This window comes from Orbicella faveolata, unplaced genomic scaffold (genome assembly GCF_042242905.1).
Source record: "Orbicella faveolata isolate gen_17 unplaced genomic scaffold, um_ofav_v1 contig_1, whole genome shotgun sequence".
Classification (NCBI taxonomy): Eukaryota; Metazoa; Cnidaria; class Anthozoa; order Scleractinia; family Merulinidae; genus Orbicella; species Orbicella faveolata.
In genome coordinates, this window is record NW_028301536.1 from 25,340,001 (window position 1) to 25,362,474 (window position 22,474).

General features: G+C 39.1%; 1 pseudogene across 1 annotated transcript; it reads right to left on the bottom strand.

Annotated features, from left to right (window-relative positions):
• Positions 1–1,217: 1,217 nt before the first annotated feature.
• Positions 1,218–19,837, bottom strand: LOC110043549 (short transient receptor potential channel 5-like; annotated as a pseudogene). The gene is made up of 14 exons (XR_002296009.2): positions 19,753–19,837; positions 19,103–19,135; positions 18,642–18,808; positions 17,827–18,045; positions 16,708–16,890; positions 16,554–16,635; positions 15,663–15,873; positions 14,087–14,455; positions 12,922–12,948; positions 9,595–9,784; positions 8,441–8,593; positions 4,471–4,578; positions 3,602–3,678; positions 1,218–3,017 (listed from the first exon to the last, which is right to left on the bottom strand). The product of XR_002296009.2 is annotated as a short transient receptor potential channel 5-like (transcript).
• Positions 19,838–22,474: the final 2,637 nt, after the last annotated feature.

A 22,474-nucleotide genomic window follows, 5' to 3' on the forward strand; every position in this document is an offset into this window, starting at 1 on the left:
ATATAGAAGTCGTTTTTGACTTACCAGCCGGTAACCTTGGCGGGCACTAGTGGAAAACAATCAAAGTTTGCCGAGTCTTAAGTAAAGCTAAAATCGCTAAGTGAAAAACACCATCGGCTGGTCTGTCATGCATCCTGAGCAGAACACCACGAGGAAAGTTATAAGTTATCATCTTAATCACAACAATTACCGAAATTAAGCAACTCCGTCACGGTTCTCATCAAATAGATTCCCTCTCTTTAACACAAGCAAGTATAACTCAGCTTCCAGGATCATCAGATGTCAACAATCGGGCGGTTTCTGTCGGTAGCAGTGTTCCTGATAACTGCAGGAAGTTTTAGACTTTCACAAAGCTTGAAAAGTTAATCCATAAATCCCAGAGTGAAGAAGGCGAAGATATGTTGTCCAAAGCGAATGCGAAGATCGAGTTATTTTAAGCAGTGCGTTCTGAAGGATTAGTATTTTGTTTCACCGAAAGACCGTTGGTTTGGACTATTTTGAAGCACTTTCTGTCTTTTCCATGTGCGTTGACGTTTCGCCACAAAAGTCGGAAAAACTCCCCCATTAAGTTGTGGCACCACGATACTAAAATACCTTTTTGAGGCTGGGACAATCATTTTTCCCGTAAAGAAATGTGTACTTTTAACGGAAGACGTAACACAGTGGTGAAGTTCACTGACTGTGTAGTTTAGCCCTGGGTTTGAGACGATGAATGAATCGGTAAACGCGCGCATCGCCGGATGTAAATTGACGACTTCCGCTCGAATTTTTTCTTTTCTTTAATTCATGAGCCATACCGTATTGACGCATATCGGCCATATCGGCCTACCGTATTGACCTCGCTAGCGCTCGGTCAATACGGCAAGGCCTCAGTTTGAGATTTTCCCGTAACGACCTCACTCTCGGTTATTAAGTAGTTATTATTAAAATGATAATTAAAGTAATAAATGAATAATGAATAAACGAGTGTCGGACTAAGGCCCTGTCCACACTACGATGGAGGAATTTGAAAACGCAGCTTTATTTCTACGGTTGAGCCTCCATCCACACTAATCCGTCACGAAAACGGTGCTTTTCGAAAACGTTCTTTGAAACCAGAAGAATTTGAAAACGCCGGCTTTACGTCCGATATACCAATCTTTTTTGGCTATAAAAATCCAAATTCGCATGTAGGCAATTGAGAGAAAGAACCCACAAACAGCAGCAGCAGCAACAACAACAACAACAACATACTTTAGTTTGTCACAGTTTACATTTACAAATTAAATTCAGTTTTTAATGTTTGTAATGTATCTTTTCGAATTAATAAATATTAAATTTAGAGTATGGGGATCAAGCAAACCATTCGGTTTTCTAGTTGGCCCCCATATTTACAAATTTAGTTACTTTATCGGTACAGCTGGTGAGGAACCAGAAAGGACCGGAGAAAATAATAGAAATAATAGACATAATGAGCTGCAATCGAACAAAACAAATTACAATTACAGTGAAATAAGATAAAAAGTAAGGTAAAACGGACAAGTTAGGAGAGAGCGAGTTTAAACAGAGCAAATAGCAATGGCTACAGGAAGTCAGTTGTTTTGGAAATTGTTTAGACAGTAGATAGCATTTGATGTTTTAGAAAAAGCCTACTCACGTTTAGATCTTTTAGGTGTTAGGGATGGTTTTCCAAAGATCAATTGCCTTAATTAAATGAGATCATCTGCTTGCCAATATGTATACGTTCTAACGTATGGCTTGTACAAATTTTGTTTCTTTGCATATCAGCTCATATCTACAATCCTGGCCAAAAGTCCTTGGGACACAAAATGACAACCGGTGACGCATTACTTTGAAGTGGGAAGTCATTAATTAATTTGTCGAGGGATAGTGGGTCTTCTTTGGAGAAATCAATCTCAACATCGTGTTGGGGGTGGCGAGGGGGAGGTAGACAGGAAGACCATGTTGGCATAAGTGCAAAGTGTCCCAAAACTTTTGACCAGGATTGCATTCTTGCAACTATGCACGTCACTAGCATAAAGGAACCAAGCAAGAACGACGCTTACGTTTGGATCTTCCCCTCTATGGAGCACACTTACTATTGTATTACATATCAGTGACAAAACAACTTCCTTAAGTAAACAGAAACAAAACCCTTTTTCTGTACGAGGACAGCCAAATCCTTTCTTTTTGCTTCTTTACACTTTGAAGTGGGTACACTTCGTAATTGGGTTAATAATCAAGTCAAGAGAAACAAATAAGGAGATGTCAGAGAAACATGTTCATCGTGAGGCGACGCTAGGAAACTAAATTGTTAATTAAATTACGATGCCAACTGTGTTTTTTTGGGAAGTGTAAAGTTTTATATTTAACACTAATGGCTCTTCGGTGGCCACTGCTTGATTGTTAAAATAATATTTCTAGATATGTGAACTTAACTCGTTTTCAGTGCAGTTTTTGAGTGTTGTTTGAGTGTGAGTCAGTGAATAAATGAAGTCAAAATTGTAAATTTGTAATCCCCCTTGATAAGCCTAGGTGCTTTTGGGGAAAACAATAACAAATATGTTTAACCAAAAAAAATGGTTAATCTCCTTACATATAACCTTACCTAAGAAAACAAGAAATATAAACACACCCAATTTTACCCCTACGAGAACTAATGATGACTTGGCTCACAATACAGTGGATTCCCGGAGTTTTCGACACTCCACAGGAAACGAAAATTGGTTTGAAAAGTCGGGTAAACTGATTACAATGTTCCACTGAGACGAGGGAAACAAGTTTCGTTCGAGTTATCGGGAGATTCCAAAAATCGTGGGTTCGAGAAATTGGGATTCTACCGTTCCTACACATGCATATGTTGCCATTTTTGATTAGAGGGGAACCCTAGTCTAAGCAATGGACGACAGCTGTATATGACAGTCGGTCAAGGAGGGCTTTGCTCCCACTCCATTCGATGTACTTTCGTTCTTTGGAAAATGAACAACGACGGAAGTACTTTCGGTGATGCGATCTTTAAAGGCACCCAGGTATTCATCCTGTAAAAGACAAGAAAACATTTCTCACGCTGTAGATTGTCAAACCGCTTCAAGAGTCAGATATCGTGTTTGTTGTCATGGTTTTATTTAATCGAATCATACACGTGGCGAACAAGAAGTGTTCAACTCACTGTTCTTGGGTTAATTTTATCGAAACTTTTAAACCTTGACAATAATTTTGTTCGAAATTCGTGGGAAAAATGAACACTCGGTCGAGCCGAGGGATGGACCAAAGCTCATTCTACAGCACTGCTTCTGGAACAAATGTTGGTTCCAGGGGGTGGAGATGTGATGATGGTCTGTGTACACAATCGTTTTCCGAATACTGGAGTTAGTATATTTTAATTTCTTCCGACTGAAAAATGCAAATAGCACCACAAATGTTTGCAGAGGAATGAATTAACGAGGGTGAGAGGAAATCCAAGCGAATTTGAGACGAGGCTCCCCAGCTGTTAAAAAAAAACAACAAAAAAAAAAAAAACGATTTTTCTCTACAGTTGGAAAAGGAAAAAGTTGGAAAAGTAAATAACCGTTAAGTATATCATTGGTCCTGCGTGTTTGAGAATAAAGCAGACATCACTTACTTGTTTCTCTGTGGCACTTTTATCAAAGTTTGAGATTTGTAACTTGTCCTTGATTATCAAGTCAATCTTTTCTTCAACTAGAACATAATGTAAGCATGAGCATCATCAATAACTACATAGGGGATATTACGTAACCGCACGGGGATACAAATTCAATCTTCGAGTGTTGATGGTATCTCGATTTTTCTTCATTTTAAACGGTGAATTAACAGTGGTCACCTTAACCGAGGATGGGACTATGTTCAAAAACGTGTAAATAAAAATGACAAGAAATTTATCTAAACGCAAAGATATGTTCTTTCCTGGGTTAAAAAGTTAAGCTCAAGTTTAATGATGTTGAAAGAAAAATTATACATGTTCTTAACCATGACGAAAGCGATATCCTAACATGTGAACGATACAAATAATATGCGCGCAACGTTGAAATGAAATTCTAGCTAGAAACGAGAAAAATCCTGGTATTTCATCAATATCACATATATATGATAACTATAGTTGCTAAATAAAACAGTTCAATCGCTCCCTGTAGCGATTGTCTGCCGATTAGAAGGTGTATTTTGCAAAATAGGAAAACTTTCAATATCCCAAAAATCCGGAGATCTTTTCCCCATAATCTTCCAGGGGCGGATCCAGGATTTTTCTTAGGAGGGGTTGTACCACTAATGAATGGCATGACCGACTGGTGAGGTAAACAAATTTTAAAAGCGAATATCAAGAAGAAGGTTTCATCTCAGGAGGGCGGTGAACACCCCCTGTACCCTCCCCCTAGATCCGCCCCCGTTTTGCTACCACGCTTGATTAAAAACCAGTACGCTTATTCTTCTGTAAATGAACACAATCCTGAAATAGGTAAAATCAAAAAGGCTTACTCGACAAAGGAAGTGATCACCGTAGTTCTTTGTGTAGCGCTTGGTGATTGTCGGAAACAAACAATCGCGGTAAAAGATCCTGTATTCTTTCAGTCGATTATCTGCGTCCTAAATTTAAAAGGCACGTGTAGTAGGTTACTGAAGGAATGGGATTTTTGACGTCGTAGAATCTCTGCATTTCTCTCACTTTGAAATTGGAAATATGAACAAAGAGGTAGTCCTTTGCATTAAAATACATGGCTGTCACAAATCAAACATTCTATTGACGATGAATAAATGAATGAATGAATGAGCTTTTATTTCATTGTCTGAGTATTAAGCTTAGATAATTAATTGTGGACACTCAATAATAATAAAAATAAATGAATAAGAGACATCAATGTGTACACATATGTTAAAATTGTTCTAAGGTAAGAGATTATCCAGGTAAGAGAGTGAATCCCTCTTAAGTTATTTTTAGACATTACACTCAGTTCTTTAGCGGATATTACTCGCTTGTCACGTGGATTTTTTCGTGGAGGATCTGTTTATGTCGTTTCGTTTCGTTTCAAAGCAAAGGAAAACCTCCAACGCTGTGGGGATGTCTTCTTTGATATTTTAATTACAAACGAGGAAGCGTCGGCTGTGTTAATTACAAACGAGGAAGTGTCGGCTCTTGCTACGTTTTAAAACATTTCATAACTTTAATAGGAGTATAAATAAGAGACGGATGTCCCCGGCACAAACAATAAAAACTGAATGAACGGCAGAGAAATGTTTAGACTTTCGAGAGCAAAGCAAACAAACGCCCAAACACAAGCTAGGCAACCGAACAAACAGATGGTCGAAAGTACAGGCAGACGCTCGCTGTCCAAGTGGCAAAAAGCAGTTTAAGTAGTAACGGCAAAAACGCCCAAAGGCAACGTCGATTAAAAAACGACTTAAGGTTACAGTATACCTTCAGGGGTGTCTCGCGCGCAAGCGATGTAGCGCGTGCAGTTTAAGCTGTAGACACCTAAACCCCTACATCAAATTAAAGCTTATGGAGCTGGCTATCAAACTATACCAAGAATTTTGAAAGAAAATGAATTGTCGAATTTTTCACGACCACTAAATGCGAGCGCCCGAATCACCTTTCGAAAGCTACAAGTCAAAGCGAATTTCGTTTTTCGCCAATTTAATTTTTTCTTCGGTTTCAGGGCCCAAAGCGCTTAAAAAACGTGTCTGCGTTTTGGCATATTCAAATGCAGTAAAAAGTTACAGAACATTTTCGAAATAGAATTTAAAAAATGTGGAGTGATCGTACAAAAATTGCTCTCGAAGAAAAAGTATTTCGAAATTAACAATTCCCAGACACTCTTTTGTAGTTTATATGTTAAACTAGCCACTGTCCAAATTTAAGAGCAATTGAACAAATTCCCTTTGAGTTATAACTCTTTAAAGTGTCTGCTTCAAGTGAAAAAATATATTCGAGAAAACAGCGCTAAGAAAAATTTTCTGCTTCGCAAACAAACTCCGCCCACAAACGCCTTCAACTGGGTTCTCAGATAACTAAGCCAATCAGTGCAGGGAAACTTTACTACCGTTAACCTCCTGCTGAAATTTACGCGCGAATCTCTAAAAAACTCTTGTGTTTCGCAATGCGCTCAAGGAACCGAAGGCAGAGAGAGAATTTTTCTGTATCTCGGTTTTTCTTGAAGCTGGTCTGGCAAAATGGGGAAGACTAAAAAGGATACGAACGCTAGAGTGCTGAGCGAAGGAAACAAACAAAAGAAAGCGCGGAGAGCAACTGTGTGTGGGCAACTGTGCATGAATTATATTTCAAATGGTCTCAATGAGTCCGACGATTCGTCGATATCGGACTCATCAGAAGAGTCTCTGTCAGCATCCCTGTTATTGCTGTCAAGTTCCGAAATTTTTACAGCACCTTTCTTTTCTCTTACCACAAATATTTGCCCGCCTTATACGATAACTATAGCTTCATCCGCGTGGCGAACTTTCGCTTCTTCACTCAGTGATGTATTTTCATTCGGTCTTCGCTTTTTTCGCTTTTTCGAACTGGTCCATGGTTTAAACGTGGCCTATGTTTACTTATAACTTAATAGAGACACGCCTAATACCAAAAATGCTGGGTAGTCGGAACAACAATGCTGATCAACTGAGTAGTCAATTCGTGACATCCATACAGGTAATTCCCGCGAAAATCGTCTCGGTTGATTGCATACGCGCCATGAGGCTGTCAATCAAGAGGTAAACTTTTACTTCCGGTGAAAACGTAAAACCGCCAATTCTCCGCCAATATTTAGCCTTTTCAAAAAATTTTTTTCAGGAATTAGAGATTATTCTTCGACCACTACTTTGACCCAAAAATCCAAATTTGAAGATAATTGCCGACCCGAAGGTATACTGTAACCTTAACATTCAACCTACGAATCTCGCGAGAATTTAGATCCATTCAGTTTGTCTATACTGTCAGATATATCCCAAACGCAGTATGTGAGACAGCGTCAAAATTTGAAAAAGAAATTTTAAAAATTCGCCGCTGTATAGTTCACGTTCTCTCGAATATGCAGAATGTGGCTATTTCACGTTGTTGTTTTGTGACTTCTTGTAAACAACGGCAAAGAAATGAACAAAGAATAATAACGCACGCTTACACAGCCTTGTACTCGTTGCCGTTGCCGTTGCCGTTAAAGTTTGCTTAATTAAACTCCCTAAAACCGAATGAACAGCCAAATAATGAACAGCCAAACGAGCGCAAAACCGAAAGCCCGGCCGAACAAAACTGAGACGGCTGAGAGCGCAGAAAACATCTCTGCTATGAAACGAAATCAAAACATATACAATTACGGTGAATGTTATATTTGAATGAAATGAATGACTGACTGACTGACTGACTGACTGACTGACTGACTGACTGACTGAATGAATGAATGATTTATAAACAAACGGCATGTACTAAAACCCGGAACAACGAAACGAAACCACCGAAACGAGCGAAACGAGCGAAACGAAACCACCGAAACAAGCGAAACGACCGAAACGAGTAAAATAGTAAGTAAATAAATAAAAAAGTTAAAAATAAGCCTTGATCTCTAGCACGTTACTATGGCAGCCGGATCTCGTACCCAGATACTGCTCTTAAGCCACATCATGTGTGACATCTTGACATCACAAACCTGAAAGGTGGATGAGCGTAAACGTGTCGAGCAGGAAGACATCGAGAAAAAGGTGCGTATTTTCACATTCTGAATGGTATTCTAGCTGAAACAAGAAATCTAATTTCAAAGAAAGGTTTTCTGGTCGTATCGTGGATCCTTAGACGGTGGCGAATCGAATGGTATTTTCGAGAATGACTTTGCAGCATTCTTCGTGCGAACCAGGACTTTCTTTAATATATATCTCTAAAGGAAAACGAGGGCGACTTGACAGGCTTTAATCATATTAACGTCAGGCCTTCGTGACTCCTGCAGTTCTCAAAGTAATTTCTTATTGAGCGCTCAGCTCTTCACGGATACTCTTGAGATTGTGTTTCCGTACATCCTGGGCTCGGCTTTGTCGATTCACCACCGCCTAAGAATCCACGATACGACCAGGAAACCTTTCTTTGAAATTACATTTCTTGTTTTAGCTAGAATGCCATTCAAAATGCGAAAAATACTCACCTTTTTCTCGATGTCTTCGTGGTCGTCGTCGACACCCATGTGAGCATCCATCTTTCAGGTTTGAGATGTAACGATGTCACACATGTGGTTCTGGGTACGAGATCAGGCTGCCATAGTAACGTGCCAGAGATCAAGACTGTTTTTTTTTTTTTTTTTTTTTAACTTTTTCATTTATTTACTTATTATTTTACTCGTTTCGGTCGTTTCGTTTCGGTGGTTTCGTTTCGCTCGTTTCGCTCGTTTCGGTGGTTTCGTTTCGTTGTTTCGGGTTTTAATACATACCTAAACAAACAACTGTTCAATCAGAAAGAGAAATTTCTTCTCACCTCTTTGCGAGAGTTGCGGTTACCGTTGGTTTTGAAGTACCATAATTTGAGTGGAACAGACAACAAGTTGAACGGCACAACAATGCAATGAAGATTCCTGTATTGATTTTCAGCAACAGCCCGGGAATATTTCCACTCGACTTCTGCATTGGCCTAGGAAAAAAGAAGAGGGTAATGAGACGGTAATTCACATTAGTACGTGAGAGCTAAATCCAAGTCTAAACTCTAATATTTTTTGTCGTGGCACTGACTCTGTTAAACATTTTTTTTCTCGCGTTTACCTCATGTTCACGAAACTTTCGAGTTATGAGTATAATGATTGAGGAAGGTCAACTTTCTGTTTTGTTTTTCAAATCAAATTATATTCCCCCTATGCATGCCATGCAAACTCTGATAATCTTTGAGCCCTCGGTAGCTGCTTAATAGCGGCATTCTCTACAAAAAGCTTGGTTCTCATATGCCGCCGACTGGGGTACCGTTACGGCATATGTGAACATTTATTGGCGAATCATAATCTATCCCAGGCATTGACCGCCGGTTTGCCTGCGAAGTTTGAGCTGAGTTCAACTTCGCCAGCAAGTCGGTGATTGTCGCCGGTTGGCGACGATGAAAATATTTCATGTAAACATATCTGCGGATGCAACGTACTCCAGTGAGACGATTCGATCCATATTCACAGGCAAAATGGTTGAAAATTGCTCAATTCGATTTGCATTTCGTGCAAATTTGGGTACGTCGGCGATCCATCGTAGATGCGCCGGGGACCCACTGGGACAGATCGCCCGGCGAACGTTGTCAGTTGCAACTGGCGACTACGTCGCGTAACGAGTTCTCAAGAGTTTTAGAACGAAGGTGGGTAATCTTGATACTCTTCATGTACATTTCAGACGTGGGCATTTTGATTATACACCTGCACATTATTACTATGTTTTCAAAATTTTCCCATAGAAAGCCTTGTAAAGCCGCCATATTTTAACTCCGTAATTTGTCTTTTGCGCGCATGCTTAGCCACCATGTTGTCTTCGATTTCTGTCCACATTTACAGCTGCCATGATTAAGACGATGTGGCAGTTTCAGGCATAGTAACCTTGGAAACGCTTGCACCAATGGAAAATTTTTCTTACTATATTTATATATATACGAGATTATCCTACCGTGACATTGGTGTATGTGTTGTTGAGTAAAGCCACCAGAATGTTGACCAACATGATAACGGACAAAATCAAGAATATCAAATATAAAACTGCCACAATTTCAGAGGTGAGACTAGTATGAGATTCCAATTGCTTTAAGTTTGTTAGACCAAACACCGACCACATGACCTGCCTGGAAGTCTTGTACAAGCTAGAGGTAACAAAAAGGAAAATGTGACTGAGATTTGCTAGTATTTGAAGGAAGAGTATGTAATTAATAGTTTAAACGTAAAATGTTAACGAGACAATTGAAATGAGTAATTGATCTCTATAAATCCTCCATTAATAGTGATAAATCCTTTGTCCCGTTCATCTTGAAGCTGGGATTGCGGACAATTGATTAAATAAAGAACGGCGCATTATTTAGAAGTCAATCAGCTGCTTTCTATTGCAAATCCGCTAATCTGATTGGTTCGCCTCGTTGAGTATTCACTCATAGAAAACTCGGGCTCGTAGTCCAATTGTTAATTATAACATAGGCACGAGTGTTTTACTGAAAAATTAGCCTCCTACGTTGACCGGCTTTGGGCTCGTCACGCAATCTTCTTCACCCACGAACGTCTGCTGAATCAGAGGGTTGTTTACTGAACCAAATCACAGCGCACTTCCCGATCAAGGCAGCGAACTTTGGACCCAGCGAAATTTTGCGAGAGACCTCAACGAATACCATCATGGCCTTTCATCAAGTATTCGGACATTAACGTCGATTTAATGACCTTATCTGCAAGAAGCTATTTAGTATATAATACACAGATTTACCCAGGCCTAAAAACGGAGCTCCGGAGCCGGTTGTTCAAAGCCCGATTAAACTAACCCAGGATAAGCAACAATTTTGATCTGAGTTTTGGAACTTTGCGGTGAGGTTTTCTGTACATTGTTTGGCCTTCTGTTTTAAGTTTGTGTAATCTCAAACTACACATATCATGGATATCCAATACTAAAGAAGGAAGCTAAAAACCAAGGCTGCCAGTCTCTGTCAACCTATTAGCTGGAGTATGGAGGCCATCTTGGGCGACTCCGTCGTCGCCGGCGTGCGTTCGCGCCCACGAGCAATGCAGCGGGCCATGATAACCATGAGAAAATCAATTCCAATTCATGGGTTTCCTTTTCTTTCCTATATGGGTATGGGGCTCCGCTTGTTCGGGCCGCCGGAGCTCCGCTAGTATGTGAAGAAGTAGATGGTTCTTACGCAGACATTCTTTTTGCTAGTTCCTTTCTAATGCTGGAAGCCTGCGGTAACTTGAGAAGTGACGACCTTTCATCGAGCGAGTAAGACATTTACGATCTTCTGTTTAAATCCGGCTCCCTCAAGAAACTACAGTGTACCATCTCGCCGTGAAAAAGATGAAATTTTCGTAAATCTGCGAAATGGGACTGGATTAGTTCCGGGATTTGGAAAATTGCATATTTACTTTGAAAGTGTTACCGTTGCCATGGAAAGCAACAGTTCGCGTCGAAGTTCTCGCCCCCAGGGACCCTGTTCAGTTTCGCAAGCAATAGCAGATTTGCACGTTGTAGTCATTTGACCACAACTACCAGAGTTCCTGTCGTTTTTTCTTTATTATTTAAGTTTTGAATTCCCAGTGGGGTTTAAATAACAATTGCCCTGATAAGCATAAGAAACAGAAAAAGTGAAGGATTCTTGTAGTTATAGTCAAATGACGCCATCATGTAAATCGCCTATTAAGGCCTGGGTCAGGATTATAAGTAGAATAATGTATGAGCAGCTATATCTCTCTCTGAGGGTCTCTTAATACACTTTTCGAGCGTGAAACCTTCGCAGGTGAATTTTGGCAACGCCTCCGTTAAAGTTGTGAAAGCCACCGATGGATCCAATTACACACCCACCTTTGTTGAATACCAAATGGTCTTAAATTTGGAAGACTTGTTCGACTCCAAACTCGAAGGATCAGTTCATCGCGTTAGCGTATAGTTTACGGATGAACGACTGTGGAGAACGTTCTGTGATTGCGTGACAACGTCACGCCAATGAACTGAACTTGTTACTTTGTTTTTCATTTGTTGCTCAGGGCCTCTTCATATGAGCTCGGTAACCGGGCTGGCTCGGTTACCGGGACCAATTTTGTGGTCTGTTCATATGGGAAATTTCAGTCCGGTTGACCGGGAAGAAATCCAAGAAAAACAACCAAAATGGTGGAATATAAACTTGCATCGTTCGCGACTGTCGTGGCTTTGTGAACTCTTGTAACTTTACTAATAAACTAATTCGCATACTCCTAAAATGGAATACATTCAAGACAAAAAATATGCCATTTTGGCCGCTATGTTGCGAAAGTGAAGCTATTTTGTCTAAAAAGTTTCGTCCCGGTTACCTGGGCTGGAGTGTTCATATGGGAAAATTTTCATCCCGGTTACCGAGATCTCGGTCGCAAAAACCGAGATCTCGGTAACCGGGCCAGCCCGTCTTATCATATGAACACATCGAAAATTTTACGAAGGAAAGAGGGACGAGGTGAGATCTCGGAAACCGAGCCAGCCCGGTTGACCGGGCTCATATGAAGAGGCCTTCAGTGACCTTTATCTCTTGAATTTTGAATCATGTCATTACATCGTTTCCGGCACACGAATACGTGGGTGAATCGATCTATTGCTGTAATTTTTCAACGTATACGGGGACAATATAGTGTGGTTATTTTGTGTTACTCTAATCGTGTCACAGAGAGTTGGGCAACTAGGAAATTCCCAATATAATCAACCGACCACCTGTTCGTTTACATAATCTGACCACTCCTATAACTCCCTCTCACCACGCTGTCACTCGTTAAAAATGAATGATTTAAGGCTGCGAGGAATACTCTTATGTTTAAGAATGTGGCGATCATAGACATATATATCAGGATATGCAATGTTTGGAGACAATTTACCCTAATTAAGGCTACAAATCACTACATGGAATTTCGAGCAGACTAATAAATAGAAAGCTGCCCTGATTTCAAAGCACCTTGCAGCAATAACGTGAAATGACCAAATATAATTCTGGGTTATCTGGAGAACGTGAACCGCGACGGCTATTTTTTGTAAATTTTCTTGCTCGAATTTAACGCTGCTTTCCATATTCAGTTTCGACATAGTATTGGCAAAGAGAAACAAACTAGTTGACTTTCGAAAGAGTTTCGAGAGATTCGTAGGTGAGATATAAATCAATGTTTAATCGGCGTTGACCTCGGGGTGACCGTCATTGTTAGTTAAATTTCCTTGTGTGTATCTTCATATTTGCAACTCTTTGCCAAAGTTACACCGAAGTTGTGGAAAATTACATAAACTTACCAATGGATGGCTCCTTGTTCGCAATACCTTACAAGAAAAAGCCAAAGAATAAGAAAGTACCATTAGAAAACAATGAAATTGTTGTTTTAGTGCTAGTGAGAGGTGCAGTTGAACCGGTAAGGGGAATCTCCTATAAAAAGGACCGGGGTGCTCGTCGAAAATCATGAAAAGAACCCCTTAGAGGTATCAAGATCCTGTTTTGTGGGCGTGGCTTGAAATTTTTCTCACCCATAAGAGGTACTACTTCTAAATCAAAATGTTATCTCCTGTCATATTTTTTCGGCTCAATGCCCTTAAAGGTACCGCAAAAGCTCCCGCTGTGGATCTCTTGGGGCTGAACATTCTAAGAGATACCACCACCACTTTTTTTAACCCCTATAAGGAACGACGAGCTCCCCGTCCTTTTTACATGAGAGTCCTCCCTCGGGGCAGCTGAACATGAGAGTCCCCCCTCAGGGCAGTTGAACATGAGAGTCCCCCCTCAGGGCAGCTGAACATGAGAGTCCCCCCTCAGGGCAGCTGAACATGAGAGTGTCCCCTCGGGGCAGCTGAACGTGAGAGTCTCCCCTTCGGGGCAGCTGAAAGAAAGAGCGGCGTCAACGACATTAAACTAAAATCGCGATACAACTCTACAGATTACAAAAATGGAAACATAGGTACAAACAAAATTAACGTGTTTTGTGTGTTTTATGCTGAATCCGTTTCCGCCTCATGTATGTTTTTTTTGTCTTATAAAATATTCATAGTATACTCTGTAGGCAATTTAGACTTGGGTAAGCCGAACAGTGCAGAAAATTGGGTGGCTGCCTCAAAAAAGAAGGGTGAAAGGATTAAAAAGGATGGTCAACCTGCATAAGGCACTAAAGAAAAAGGATGCAAACAAGTACCGCGTGGCTAAAAAAGTATCGAACACGCCCTAGCGTCGAACTAGAATATTAACGTCAAAAATATCTCACGATCTTACTCTATCCCTGAATCAAATAATACTAATACTAATACTAATAATAGTAATAATATAATAATAATAAGAAGAATAAAATAATAATAAGAATAAGAATAAAATAATAATAAGAATAAGAATAAGAATAATAATAATAACAATAATAATAATACATATTTATAAAATAGTAAAAAGAGTATATAATAGAATAAATAGAAAACTCACACATTGTATTTGGCCACGACTTCTGTTTGGTTATTAGTTGAAGTCATGTATGACATTTCTGCCATGTAGCACTTTGTAATGACCAACGAGAAGGCTATCATTACGAAGAAAAACTGTACAAGAATAATCAGGAGGTCAATAAGCATTCGAAACAATGCCAGTTGTAAAGGACCTACGACTGAACTGAGCTCTAAGACACTGGAGAAGCGCAAGACCAAGAGCATCGTGTTGACACCATAGAAGTAGTGGGCAAATTCCAGCAAACGATTATGGTAAGGGTCACCACCACGCGCAATGGCCACTACACGCAGGATCACGATCAGGACGTAGATAAGAAGGGTAATAACATCAAGGTAATTCCACATGTCCCTGCAAAGGTACAACTATTGTGAATGAAATGTACATTAAAAAAATTGACGTAGTACTAAATTGTTTGTTTAGTTAATTCTTAACCTCCGGTTGAGTCTAGATAATAGGATCCCCATATTTTCAATTTCACAAATTGTGATCTGCAGCTTACTCCGGATGTCCTCCGGCTCTTGTGGTGATCAATTACACCATAGGATAAGATAAGATAGGATTAGATAAGATAATTCATTTAACGTCATATTTACAGGGGGTGGTTACCCAGTCCTCCGAGCCGGCGGCTCATGTAAAAGTGTTTGAGAAGCTAAAAATACTTCACTATCATATCTGTGAAATTAATTTGGTCGAGTCTAAAAATAGTTAATAAATAAGTATGGTCATTTCTTTGTAACAAGTGATCAAGACGTAATATACTAATTTATAAACACGAAAGATCATGTTTGGACCGACAAGAGAAAAAGGACAGGTAGCGGAGTGTTTTGACGAACTTTGGGGTATTTTGAAATGTGGTCTAAAAGGGTCGCGAATGTTTGATATATCCTCAGGGCTGTGGCTAGTAACAGGCAAACCGAGGTACCTGCCTTGGCCATTTTTCGCTTTTGTTGCTTATAGTCATCAAAAACACCCTAAATACCTAGGAAGAGAATTTTTAAAACCATCCAGGTTGCCTCAGTCATTAATTTTTCTGGCCCAAATCTCCTCAGTCGAAGCTTAAAATAATGAGAAAACGGAGAAATAAAATCCTGAAAATGTATGCTAATCATTTATTCATGACGGCCTTTTTCAAAACTTGATGAATTATTAATGAGTTTGAGAAGCATAAATCGTAACATGTTATGACAAAATTCACCTTCACAAAAAGGAGAGCGAAGAAACTCGTCAAATGTCATTGGTAGAACAAATATTGATATGATTAATTTCAATCGAGAGAAAACGTCAAAGTGCAAGAGAATAGGAATTTCACGATTTATCCTACATTTACATTCCGAACGGAACTAATTCTCGAAAATGTTTCTGCACTCGTTCTCTCACTGTGTCGGCACTTTTAATTGAGGAAGACAGTGTGACAATAAATGGACTAAAAACTTAGTATTATTTCCTGTATATTTCAAATTATTTTGGTTTCATAAATACAAGCTGATGTATGTCCTAGGAAAGAAAGACAATGGTAACCAGCTTGCAATATTCAAAATAAATTGGCATATCTTACTTGAAGTATTTAAACGGTGATGCTGTATATTGTTGCCGCTCGCTAAGGACCACTCCAGCGAAGAAAAGAAATATCAAGTATTCCTCGAACCTTGGATAAACAGTAGAAGCCAGGATGCAAACACGAACGTGAAAGGCAATGAAAGCCACCTGACTGAGCTTGTCTTTGAGGAATAAGACCAGAGGCGTGTTAAAGAAACTGAGGTATTTGTCTGTTGAATAATAATAATAATAATAATAATAATAATAATGATAATGATGATAATGATAATGATGATAATAATAAAAAGACACCACGAAGCGTTGATATTAATCTCTCTCCTTAATGCATTGCACTGTTGAGATGACTATGTGCTAATCTCTCAACTTATAACAATCTTTCCACCAACTGCCGTGTGCTTTTTCATGCATTTGGTTTCGCGCAAATAGTATTTCTTACAATTATTCTTTTATGTGTCCCTGTAAGTAGAAGGATTCTTTTCCCCGGCCAGTTTTACTCCGAGACAGAAATAAAACTAACTTTTCATGTCGTAAGAAGTGCTTGAAGTACAAATTATTTATGGTTCTTTTCATTAAGCATTTACAGTATAATCTACCTAGCAGTGTAGATAATCCTTTTTTGTATTATGTTTTGTTTTCTGCTCAACTACTTTTTCTGTTTTCCATTTCTAATTTAACCTGTTTGGCGACTGAATGCTAAATGTGAAGGCAAGCATATTTATTTGGGTTTGTGTATTATTATATTGTCTGGCAAGAGATTATCAAGGTAAGTGCTTTGTTAATCTCTTGTGTTAATTAGTCATTCGGTCCTCTGGCCGATCAATTGGCTGGTTGGCCGGCGGTCAGTTACACAGTTATTAAAACTTACGAAGAGGTTAAATCCAAGCTATACCTAACTTATCCTGCACTGATCTTGCATCAGTCAAGTGTCCACGTTCATTGCTCTCCTTTGTACTATCCAAAACCTTGCGCATCTGACAAAAAACGAAAGCAGAATTAGAACGAGTACTGACTTCTTCTGTTTTAGACCATAAGTATCTGGATACCTTCTTTTGGTCCCTGTAGGAGGCATATGCAATGATTGGAAGCAGAAGTGGAGTCAAAACTGTGTCTATCAGAATCAGTAGAAACAGAAGTCTTCGAAACTTCCCATGGGGTTTTAAAGCATCAGGCAAACCAAGGTTCCACCTCATCTTGAGCGTCTTGTATAATAACGGATGCGCAACAAACTGTAGGCAAGGATCACAAATAAAGATACATAGAGATGAATGACTTGAATTCTTCCCTTTGCTGATTGTGACCGTTTTCAAATTAGATCTTCTTATCTGAATGTTTACTCTAGTTTTCACTTACCTTGTACTTAGAGCAATTGGAATTGGAATTGAAATTGGAATTAGAATTTGAGGAATTTTGGGTCGAAATGGGGAAAAATGAAAGAGCACAGTGAACGCTAGATCTGATTCAATGTTATCTTGGTAAAATTATGCAATAAAAATACGATTATGGTGTCACCTAATTGGTGATGTTCGCAGTAGCGTCAGGTCGACGTAGCCTAGATTAGTCTAGATTTGTCCTGCAATTATGGCAAACCAAACGTCAGCTCACATTTTATCCTACGATTTTAAGTTGCTGTTAAGTGATTCGTTTCTAAGTGTTCTGGAAATTTTGAAAGCAAGCTTTTGAAATACTGCCAGTAATATTGGATTGTTAAATATAGCAATACAATACAATCATTCGTAACTGACTGTGGTACAATGGTCGTCAAGAAAAATTGTTCAAGGTTAGGAGAAGAGAGTAAGAGGACTATTCATTACTTGCAGAAAACTTTGGACGTTAAAATTTCGGAGGTTTAATTATCTCATTTCGGACAAATTCGCACAGCAATTTCGGACACTTAGCTGAAACATAGCCAAAGTAAATTTACTCCTGCAAAACACAAATAACACAAATTCTATCAAGCCGTTATGTATCTCAAGCAGTGTCTCAACAAGAGTTCGCTCCATAAAGGAAACTAAGAGCTTTGGAGCTACTTCAAAGTTTTATACTATACTGTAATTATAGATATTTCGGACGGTTTTATTTTCGGACGCTTTTTGTCCGAACTTAAAATCGTCGGAAAATTTTTGAAAGTAATGCTAAGTTATGGAGTCTTCTTAACTTATTACCTTTTTCTGGGAGTGGATAATTGCATCATCAGCCATGTCAGTAAGCATTGAAGCATAGCGATCAACGTGTTCAGGCAGGTCCCCCATAACCAGCTGCTCTTTGGCAGTCACCTGGTCAATAAGCTGTACAGCGAATTCTTCAGTCTGGTCTGCAAGCCTTTTTAAGAACTCAGTGTTCTCTGTGTAAGTATGAGCTAGCTTCAGAAGCGTGCGGTTTACCTTGGATCATTTGTTATAAAAAAAAAACACAATTAGACTAATTTATGTTTAACGAAAAAAAAATCTTATTTTATCAATAGACTAATTTCGATATATTAAAATTCAGTCTAAAACAATAAACCTCAGCACGAGGCTCCGGGTAATAACTTTAGAGTTTGTGGGGTTTATTCCCCGGAGCCTCGTGCTGATGTCTATTGTTTTAGGCTGATTTTTAAGATGTCGAAATTGGTCTGTTGTCAGCAATATTCCTAGGGCGAAACCTTGAATGTAAAAGATAGCGTTTGCGCAACTGATAGATTAAAGTAATTTTTGCTCTAGAGTCAAAGGTAATGATTAGTAATGCTTTGATCTTTACCAGGCTGGGGTACACGAGTTTAAAACGCATAACCCGCAGATGTGTCTCTAATGGTCCCGAACACAGCTCTGGTACCCCAGGGTTCTTCCCGGCTTCATCTGAAGTTTGCTTGCCACCAGAAAAGCAAGCTGAAGGCAAGAAATTAAAGATGTATAGGGATTAATGCGGTAAAATTACTAAAGTTATTGTTATTATTTGACTTAAATATATCCGATCTGTAGGTTATTGTTATTGTTATTACCTTAAAAGCCATCGTAATGGGATCTCTGCAAGAGCACAAATGCTTGGCAGTGACAACATCCTTGATATTATCAACATTCCAGCATTGGTTGCTGTCTATTAGTCTCTGTAAAGCCTTTTCCCCTAAGGATGAGAAAAACTTTGATACGAAGTTTGGAAACTTGAAACACGATCAAAATAACTTGATGTGGGAAAGATATGTTTAAGACCGAGATGTTTCGTACTTTCATCCATTGCACGTAACGTTTGAATGACGTGTTATTATCTAACCATTTAACGCATATATCATTTTCAACCTCGGGTAAAAGAATTTCTAGCCTTCTGACTGGTTCCCTGAATCTCGGTCATCACCCATTATATCCGAGTTTGACCTTGTATAGAAAAAGAATGCGGCAAGTGTTACCACCAAGCCATCCCGACAGCGTTTTAATTTTAACTGTAGGAGATTATGGCTGAACTAACCTTCACTCGGTTTTCCATCTGGGTCATCGTCACCTGACACAAAAAGGTACATACCACAAAAAAAAAAAAAAAAAAAATGGGTTCAAATCCCTCTCTGTTTTATTCTGTTCCAAAGACATTTTGCATTTTGGTTATTTTGAATTAATCTCATGGAAAGAATTAGGTAAGTAGGTTCGTGTTTTTCGTGTTGGAAACGTTTTTCTTTTTATTTTAATTAAACCTCTCCAGGTTCATATAGCAATTTCGCAGTGGTCAGGTGTAAAATGACTAATTTGTCAGTCCAGGTTATCAGCTTCTAATAGGGAAAAAAGAAGTTGAAATTAGACTGGAACAAGTAATGTTCCCTTCTGTCATACAATCAACTCGCGCACACCTCCCTAAGGTGTTTTAACCCCCTAAATTAAAAAAAAAAAAACAAAAAAAAAGAGACATTATAACACGCTATAACACGTCTGACCTCAGACTGCCAGAAATTCCACTTACGAGGACCTCAATTTTAAAAATCTTCCGGGGGAGAATGCCCCCGGATACCCCTACACAGAAACGCCTTCGGTGGTCCGTATCTCAAAACCCCTGCTCTAAAATCCTGTATCCTCCCCGAATAACAAGGTAAGGGTCTTACGCGACTTCAAAACTAACGCACATGATACCTTTCTCGATGAGCCTTGGCTCGTTTTTCTTTCTCCAGTGAGCAAAATCCTGAAAGCTTCGTTTCTTATTCCTTGAACCACTCATCTTTATTCAAGGAGCTTATTTGAGTCCTGAAAAATACTTTATTCCAAGGAAATGTTTATATTTAGGAGATGCACAAGAAAGAATGTGAAGAGCATACAAGAGTTAAACTCGAGCATCGATCAAAAGAGAGAATTAACGTTGAGGTACATTATTACGGCAAAAACATCATCATGAATTATGATAATATTTTTTGTAGTTATAATTATTAGAAAGAATTTTTTGTTTTCTTCAGAGGGGAAGTCATATATTGCGTAGTCGAAACGGAAAGCAAGTCGAACCGCCAAGCGTAAAATGAGTTTAAAGATTACCCCACAAAATATCAAAACTGTTACTTCTTACGTTATATACTGGAATATGAGAGGAGCAAAACGCTGTTGGCGTTCACCTGAGCGAAACCAATGCGTTAACGATTCTTAGGTGCCTTGAATACGAGTACTCGAAAAAAATTCCCCATGCTTTCAAATATCCTGGGCTATGTCTTTCAAATAAACAAAAATTTCATTCAACAACGTCCGCCATGTTTACTTGCTAAAATGACAGAGGTGGCGAGGTAAGTCACCAAGCTTAGAAATGTTATATTCACCGCCTAGCGCGGTGAATACTTAAACAAAAGTCACCATTTGGCGCAAAAATATTAACTACTTCTTAATCGAGAGTGAGGTCTTTATCACTCGGTAAATACGGCAAGGTCTCGGTTTGAGATTAACTCGTAAAGACCGAATGATCGAGGTTAATGAGCTTAAAAAAACAAAAACAAAACAGAAAAGCCGTCCGGTGATGACCTTACTTATCTGGCCATGCATTCATCTTTTCCAAACGCACAAATCAGGTGAACTTACGGGTAATTTAAAAACTTCTACATTCCCCTTGTTAACTTAATCGACGATAAATAACGTTAAAACGTTTTTCATAATGCCACCAACTGTCCTCTTCGTCGTGTTTTTACTTTTTTTGCTCGCGGAGGAAAATTTCAATTTCCTCTTGGCTGTTTCTTTCGTCCTCTGATCTCCGGCACCAACTCGTTCGATAGTCATTTAACTTTGCGAATTCGCCGTTCCCCTACAATTGTAATAACAAAAGTAAAATAAAATATTTATTTTTTTCCTGCGTTAAATTGGCTTACAAGCAGGTTTGTTTACGCAACTTTGTCATTGAATTGGCTTACGTGCCCTGTACAAACCATCGCAAAAAATCTAACGAGTGCACGAGTAAGTAACTCAGATACTAGACAAAGAAAGATGTATTAAAGAACAAATTAATTTAGAACTACTTTATGCTAGTTTCATCTAGTTCACCAGTTAAGTTCTCCAAAACTGTTTTCCCGGTGTAGAATTTCGAGCAAAGTTTGAAGTTGTGTCACAAAAACAATTTCTAACAATCGTTGCGAATCACTCGAAATCGGACTAAATTACCGTAAATTGAGTAACAGAAAGCGAAGAAATTCGTGAAATGTATCCCACAGAAATTCTCTTAAATACATAGCAACGATCAAGGAGGTAAACTCGACTGCAATTGACTTTTTTGGCTTAAAATTGTGCGGCGAGAGAAACACAGGATTACTCGCCATTTGAGCGCCGAGCTACAAACAACCAAACAAAATCTCACAACTTCAAAATACTCAATTGAATTTACTTACAGTGACTTTCCTTGCCATTTAAAAGTGAATAGAGCTAAACTCTCGTTGATTAATCGTCGATGGAAATGTAAAAAGGGCAAGAGATTGACGATTACCGCCGGTTCACTCAGGAAAACTAGACCAACACGACTATTTCACCCGCCCTGTTTCCCGCCGTTACCGTGACCGAACCAATCAGATTGCAGGATTCGTTACCGTGCCCTCTTGGGAAGAAATAATCAATTTTATTCCGTTCGAAAATGACGTCATATAGCAGTCTAAACGGTAAGGAAGTAGGAAGTAGGAAGCATAAAATGAATTTCAAAACCAAGCCATTAGCAACGTTTCTTCTTACATGATATATTGGACAAGTTATGCAGGCTCAAGCAAATATCTCGATAGGATCGAAAACTATACAGTAGATTTTGAGCCAGAACAAGAAGGCAAGAAGATACAACAGGCAAGAAGATATAAGCTTATTCCAAACAAAACGTCTTTTAATATCCATGATGGAAGGATTGAGTTATTTACGCTTTCTGTGTTAAAGTCGTGCTCTAGTGCCGACTCACAGCACGATGTTGGATGATTGAGGATCCTGACTTTTCTTAAAATCATTTTTCGGCAACCGAGCTCTTATTATACCTGTGGTCCAGAACGAATTACAACACGACTACGATGTTTTATTATCCAACTGCAGCGAATACCGTCCAAATAACAGCACAAATATACAGCGTTATTATATGGCAAAGTAGTCTTGAGGTAAATCCGAGCGTTCTGATTGGTTCTTTCTTGGTCGGGATTTCGCCATACGGACCGTTTCCGTGGAAACGGTCATCAGCTGTGTATTTTTTGTCTTTGAAAGCCGGCAAATTCAAAACAAGAATGGCCCGAGTGCCATATAATAAACTACTTACTAACTTAGCTAGCTCGAGCCATACTGGGGAATTATGGCCCTCGGTCGTTTTTGTACGGACCTCGCTGAGTTCGGTCCGTACTGCATGCCACGACCTCGGACCAATATT